The sequence below is a fragment of the Lathyrus oleraceus genome, chromosome 2, assembly GCF_024323335.1.
Source record: "Lathyrus oleraceus cultivar Zhongwan6 chromosome 2, CAAS_Psat_ZW6_1.0, whole genome shotgun sequence".
Lineage (NCBI taxonomy): Eukaryota > Viridiplantae > Streptophyta > Magnoliopsida > Fabales > Fabaceae > Lathyrus > Lathyrus oleraceus.
Window position 1 is genome coordinate 186,507,142 of NC_066580.1, and position 8,161 is coordinate 186,515,302.

Here is an 8,161-nt window from a genome sequence, read left to right on the forward strand (position 1 = left end):
CCTTGCATTGACATGTTTTGCACATCACACTTTAAACTCAAATTTCATAAATTTCCACACTTCAAATGGATTTTTGCCCTACATAACAATTGTTCCTTACATCAAGATATTTCCAACCATTACTCACATGATCATGTTTGGATTTTTTTATTGGGACTTTCGAAGAGATGAATGTTTAGGTACAAATGAGGAATTCACTTGAAATCTATGTACATAAGCAATTCCCTTGCAAGTCACGCGTCCAATTTCATTTGGCTGATGCTCAGAATTCATTTGGCATTGTTTTTGGGCCTTGTGCACGATCATGCAAGCCCATGCAATGAAGCTCCACATGCCATGCACACGGATTGATCACATTCTCCTTGCCACTTCCTCTATAAATAGAGACCTCATTCCATTCATTTTACACACCTGATTCAACCTGAAATGCTGCAGAATTCTCTCCATAGCCATCACTAAAGAAGCAATTTCATTTTTCTCAATTTTTTTTCAGATCTAAAATTCAACTTCATCTGGTTGAATTCTTAGATCTAATGCTTCTAAACCTTCATCATTCATCTCATTGAACTTCTGTTTTAGCAAAGCAAGCAAGGAATCGAGCTCAAGTTACCAGAATCCAAGCTTAAACTTCAACTGGTATTTTCTTCGAATCTCATCATCCATTGACCTATTTGCTTGGATCTTGTGTTGGCTGAAGTCCTCTCAATAGAGGCATCATGTTTATGCATTCAATTTTTGAAATCCATTGAGTTCTTGATGAACACCAGATTTTTCAACCTTTGATTTCTCACACCATGGAGATCTAGAGTGAAAATGGATGGTATAGGGATGATGTACATCATCCCAGCTTTCTAAAGATGTATAGATCATGCATTTTCATTGATGTTTGGATCTCGGCACAGTTGGCCGGAAAATCCAAGCTCACCGGAGAAGACGGTGGCTCCGGTGGCTTCATCATTGCCAGATCCAATCTGGACCGTGTGATCTCTTTTCCAGATCTAATTTGGACCTTCAGTTGTTATGACTTTTTTTAATACACCCTGCGCCTCAGTTGACTAGTGTGTTTGGTACGCGCGCGCCTATGGATGCTTGGATCTGCCAACTCAATTAATGAGCTCAGATCTAAGGGCTCTCGTTTTTTGCTATTTTTAATTTCTGGTTTTATTTTCTTTAATTCCATTTTATTTCAAAAATCAATATCTCTTTCATTTTTAATCCAAAAATTATGGGACCAATTGCATTAATTCCCAAATAATTTCTAGTTTCTATTTCTGATTTTTAATATTTTTTATTTTGTCATTTGATATTTTTTGTGAATTTTCTCTTTTCTGGTTTTTTTTTAATTCATTTTAAATAGTTTTTGATATTCAAAAAATGCAAAAATATTTTCCTAACCTATTTGAATGATGATGGATCTATGAAAATTATTCTCATCAATTTTCAAATTGATTTGAGATTTATTTGAGATTTTAGTTCAATTAGGTTATTTTTATTCATTTTTAATTGATTAAAAATAGTTTCTGACTTTTAAAAAATGCTGAAATTTTTTGTCAAACTTTGTTTGACCTTGTTGAACTTGGGATAAATTACTTGGACCTTTCAAGGTTGATTTGAAGTAATTTTGAAGTTTGACCTTTTCTTTTATTTTTAATTCAAATTTAATTTTAAATATTAAAAAATGCCAAAAATATTTTGTACATTTCTTGACTTCCAATCTTCATCTCACTTCTGTTTTTGATTGTTTGACCTTGACTTTCAATGTTATTGGTCAACATATGAGGATTGGTACATTATATCTCATTTGAATGCACTTTAATTTTTCCATTTCTATTTCTCCTATCCATCTTCTTCTTCTACTTCTTTTCTTCTTGATCAATGAGTTAAAGGTTGATAAGTTAGCATTGGTTAGTGAGATTTAATCTTCCTTGATTCAAATCTAATTCATCTTGATCAATTGATCAAGTGAATGGCTTTGCATTAAGGATAGGTTGTCTTCTAAATCATGCAAAAGGCTTAAACCAATACAAGAGCAATTCTCATTTTCTTTTTGGCATGGCAAGTTATTGGAACTTGGTTCTCTAATCAAGACTTCTAACTTGTGTTGTTGCCTACATTATTATTGACTGGCCTCAGATAGTTGTGACTTCTACATAAGTCCAATTACGATTGCTTAACATAGCGCTAAATTTGCCTTATGGCACACTAACTACTAACACTAACTATTGACAATTAACATTTACTTTTTGCTCTTTACTTTTATGCAATTTACTATTCTTGCGCATATTATCCATTTGCTTTTCTCTTTTCTCACTTGAGCACATGTTTATGTTAATGCCATTTGCCTTTTGCTCACTTGAGCACATAATTGTGTATATATTATTATACTTGTGTTTTGTTTTGATTGTTGTGAACCAAATGCAAAGAAATGGACTTAGTTTCTAGGACTTTCTCTATGCAAAGAATGGAGAATTGGACTTAGATTCTAGGACTTTCCTTATGCAATTTGGAGTAAATGGACCTTAATGATGAAGATGGATTAGAAGGATCAAATCTCTAAACTCACTCTTGTCCATTTTTGTTTTACTTCAGGGAACTTTTGATGTGTGTGCTTTTGTGCTAGGGGATGCTTTGAGCTTAATTGAAGGATCATTGCCATGTTCATCCCAATGGAAGATACAAGATTCATTGAGGATCCCTTAAGAGACTTATTTGATTGCTTATGCTTTGTGGTTGCTTATTCCAAAGGATGGGAGCTACTTGGATCATCAATATGATCTCAAGAGAGGAACTCCTTTTGTGGTTTTGTTCTCTTTCCCTCACCTTTTGTATGCTTAGGATTTAGCCCTTTTTCTTCTTCTCTCCACTCTAACCCAAGCCAAAACTCTTTGTACAAACATTTAACTATTGCTTTCAAACATTAGAAACCTAAGCCTTATGCTTTTGATTTTCAAACTTTCTTTTCATAACACTTATTTTTGAATTGAATCCTTAAGTCAACTTTGACCATTTTGTATATACTTCTAATTGGTAAATATAACCCATTCAAATGTCTTTTGTGGTTCCAATGGCCACCTTCTTAATCAAATTTTCCATAACCTTTAGCTATTAGGTTTGACTTATCTTTGTCGTAGATGTAATACTCACCTATATCCTTAGTGATGGACAATGAGTCTTCCATGCTTATTATAGGGTTAACCCCTCACTAGCATGTTGAAGTTATCCTCACATGGTCGATTTGTGGCTTGGTTGAGTTTTCTCCCTTTGATAACAAAAGACCTCAAGGCTTTTGGATCAATCAATCCACCAACTTGTTTTGAGATTTTTACCCCGAACTACGAGGTTTTGATCCTAATCTTTTTATAAGATGGTACGTAGGCAATGGGTTTATCCATCCAAACACAAAATGTAAATAAATTTGTATATTCTTTTCTCATCTCCTCAATCATGTTTGCATAAACAAATTTTTCACAAATGACAACAACCTTTACAACAAGTGTGAAAAGAGCTCCCTAGGAGTACCTAGGATGTTTTGGGTGCCTAACACCTTCCCATTACATAACCAACCTCCTTACCCAGATCTCTGTTTCTCTTTTATTAGTTTTTGTTAAAACTATTAGGTTTTTGTTCACTTTCTAACCATTCCTTTGGATAAATAGAAGTGCGGTGGCGACTCGACTTGTATGGTTTACCTTGGATTTAGTCAATATCTCTAATAGTAACGAATACCCCGCTACAGAAAAGTGGCGACTCTGCTGGGGACATCAATTTGCCTAGTGGGTTTTGCCTACTTTTCATACTTGTTGTATTGTATTATATTGTTTTGTGACATATTTTTGTGCAATTTGGGATTACTGTATTATATGTAATGATTAATTTGCTTGATATTAATTCCTTGTGTGCTTGGTGATCTTTGTGAGATGAGTTCTATACCCGTACTCGAGTGCACTTAGGATAGGAGAATGGCGTAGTCTTGTTGACTTGTGTGGAGTTATTCCTTAGCAAGTTGACTTGCGAGTCCATTCACTTGGTGGAGGTCATGTTGGGATCAATAATGTCACACAAGTAAGTTGTGGTTAGACATTACTCTTTCCAATATAGACCTTAGAAGCCAAGGACCTTAGTTTACCAAGCCCATCTTGCCCAGTTCTTAGGATGTAGTGCGAAAGTCGTTCAAATGTAAGATTTGATACGATTGTTACGCGATACTACACTCATAAGAGTCTCTCTTGAGAATATTTTTGGAATACGAGTAGTCGTTTATCCGATAATATCCGAAAGATGGGATGATGACTATGGGAACCTCTTGTAAAACATGTTTGGTAGGTTTAAACCCTAGTGCATTCCCTTTGGGGTGGTTCTTAACCTAAACTCCATGCTCGTGACTTACAACAAACCCTTGATTCATGGTAGATCCGTTCATGTATCCTTAATATCAATGGAACTTGGGTGTTGATAAGGTGTGAACCATAATCCACCAAAATGGATGATTGATATTAAGGATGATATGATCCATCCCATGACCTTTGTTTGGTGTGCTTTGCTTGATCCTTAAGTGTGATTGTTGCATTCATGCATCCATGCACTCATTTGCATCCATATCATCAATAATGAAGAAAATTTTCAAGGAACTTAAGGGGTTTATTTGCAAAATTTTCAGACATGGAAAGACAAAGAAGGAATACAAAGAAGTACAGCTTCAGACAACCAGATTTGAAAGAGTTAAGGAATCTGACATCCTATGTATTGGATCCTTTGGGTTTCAAGGCTCGTTTTGGGAAGCTTCTTCCTCTTCTGACTACCCAGGTGGATGTAGGGTTGATGAGTGTATTGGTGCAGTTTTATGATCCCTTGTACCGTTGCCTCACATTTCCGGATTTCCAGCTCTTGCCTACGCTTGAGGAGTATGCCTATTTTGTGGGTATACCTATTCTAGACCAGTTGTCATTCAGTGGCTTGAAGAGTATTCCTACTTCTAAAGAGATAGCTGACATGTTGCACATAGATGAATCTCTGGTTGGTGCTAATATGACTACCAAAGGTGGAATTCAAGGTCTCCCTTCTGTGGTCCTCATTGCTCAAGCTACTGTCTATGGGAAGGCCATGAGTGAGGATGCCTTTGAAGCCATATTTGTACTTCTCATTTATGGATTGGTATTGTTCCCCAATATCGACAAGTTTGTGGTTATGAACGCTATTAGGATTTTCTCTACTCTTAATCCCGTTACGACTCTGTTAGGTGATACTTATTTCTCTTTGCATATGAGGAATGTAAAAGGTGGTGGTGCCATTGTGTGATGTTTGCCTCTGTTGTATAAGTGGTTTATTTCTCACTTACCGTAGACGGTCGCCTTCAAGGAGAACAAGGGATGTCTACGGCGGTCCACGAGACTTATGTCTCTCATTAATGATGATATCTCTTGGTATAACCGTGTGTATGATGGTGTGCAGATTATCGACTCTTGTAGTGAATTTTCCAATGTACCTCTTCTTGGTACATATGGTGGGATTAACCCAATAACATTTTGTAAGAGGGTGTGTTCTTTCAGGAGGGTAAAGATCCCCAAGGCTTGAAGGGAAGAATGGTCCGTGATTGGCGCAACATTCATAGGAAAGGAAGGAATGAGTTGGGTCCTAAGAATTATGTTGCTATGGAGCCTTACACTGCTTGGGTTAGGAAGAGAGCTTTTGAATATCTCATGCCTTACGAGTATCCGAGACCTACACCTTTGATTATGGCTGGGCGTTCAACCCTCCCTAATCAAGGAGTAGAGGAGTCGAGAGACGAAGACCGATCATGTGTTTGGATCCGTGAAAGGGAAGAGTTGCTTCAGCAGATTAAGGAGAAGGATGCTTTGATAGAGTTCTTCGAACATCAGGTTATTGATGATCCTGATGATGCATGGACTTCTCTATTTCCTCAGTCTTCCAAGTTTTGGAAGAGGAAGTACGATCGACTCGCCGAGGAGAAGGCAGATATGGAGGCAGCCTATGAGAGGGAGGTGAAGAGGCTTCGTGCATCTTATCTTCCTGTGTCCCGAGCTTTAGATGATTATTTCTAGGGATCCATAGGATGATTATTTTCCTTTTCTCTTGTATATGATTGACAATGATGTACTTTTTTCCGCTGATATTATTTGATGAGATATTTTCATATATGACAAATGTTTAATATTTCCGAAACTTGCAAATAAAACCCTAGAGTTCCTTTAAAATAAAAACAAATCATATGCACAAGCATTGCATGCATCATACGCATAAGCAGGTTTTGTTCCCGGCTTCTTGTCCAGTGGTCTAACTCTGTGTTCTTCATTTATTTTGAAGACAGGTTGACTCACCGGTACAACTCCAGAGCCAACATTTCAAGACTGATGGATTACCTAGAACAAGAGAACCGTGAGCTGAAAGAGGAAGTGGCCAGATTAAGTGCTTTGATGGAATCATTCTTGGCTGCCCAGAGCCAGTCTTCTCCGACGCCTTCAACTCCTCCCCAGAAGACAATCATCTCTGAGATTGCCTCCTCGACTGTGCCTGCAGCCAGTGCATACTTTGTTCTAACGTCCATGCCAGCCGGGTTCCCGTGGGGGATGCCTCCCAATTTTATGCCTGAGGGTCCTGCTCCAACCTTTGCTTCTATGCCGACATCTAGCCCGGTCCTTGCTATTCCTCCTCCTGTCGTACATACTATACCCAGAGTAGACGACACCATCTATCATTCTGAGCCATACGAAGGCCCAGATGTCTATGAGAAGATGAACGCTATGAATGATCAATTTCTTGAGCTCCGCAAGGAATTGAAAACTCTCAGAGGGAAGGATCTTTTCGGCAAGTCTGCTGCTGAACTGTGCTTGGTTCCCAATGTGAAGATCCCTATAAAATTCAAGGTCCCTGACTTTGAAAAGTACGAGGGAAATACTTGTCCTCTCAGCCACCTGGTCATGTATGCCAGGAAGATATCAACTCAGACCGACAACGATCAGTTTTACTCATCCACTACTTTCAGGACAGTCTGTCCGGTGCCGCCCTGCGTTGGTATATGGCTTTAGACAGCGCGAACATCCGATCCTTCAACGATCTTGGCGAGGCCTTCGTCAAGCAGTACAAGTATAGTGTGGATATGGCTCCCGATAGGGATCAATTGAGGGCCATGTCCCAGAAGGACAAGGAAACGTTTAAAGAATACACCCAAAGGTGGCGAGAGTTGGTAGCACAGATCGTGCCTCCGCTAGAAGAAAAGGAAATGACTAAGATCTTTTTGAAGACCTTGAGTTCATTCTATTATGAGCAGATGATCGCTAGCGCTCCTTCTGACTTCACCAAGATGGTGAATATGGGGATGCGTCTAGAAGAAGGGGTTAGAGAAGGACGTCTGACCAGAGAAGAAGGCTCTTCTACCCAATGATATGGGGCGTTTGCGAAGAAGAAAGATGGAGAGGCACATGGTGTGACCTCCCATGTGAAATCAAGAAGACACTCAGTGAGGAGGAAGACCGTGCGTCCCGCCGGTAACCAGCACTAGGTGGCTCATATAGCACCTGTTTTCAGAGACAATCAACAGTATCAGCAACATAGCAACAATCAGCAACCACATCCGCAATATCAGCAACAACAGCACCGACCGCAGCAGCAGGTCTACCAGCCTCAAAACAGTAATCAAACCAACACGAGTTACGAGAGGAAAAGGGTCACTTTCGATCCTATTCCAATAACGTATGCAGAATTATATCCCTCTTTGATAGAGAGGAAGCTGATTACTCCGAGAGACCCACCGGCTATACCTACTAACCCCTAGTGGTGGTATAAGCCCGAGTTACATTGTGTCTACCATTCTGGTGCTCCCGGCCACGACGTGGAGAATTGTTACCCTTTGAAGACCAAGGTTCAAGACTTTGTGAGGTGTGGCATTCTGTGTTTCGAGGACGTAGGTCCTAATGTGAAGAAGAAACCATTGCCCGAGCATGGGAAATCTGTCAACATGGTCCAGGGATGCCCTGGCAAGTACAAAGTCAAATATGTCAGTCATATTCGACAGTCCCTTGTCGAAATGCATCGTCTGCTATGTGAGTACAGTCATTATGAGTACGACCATGATAGATGTCGAGTATGCTCTGTTAACCGATTGGGTTGTCGCCAGGTGCACAAGGATATTCAGGAAATGCTGGAT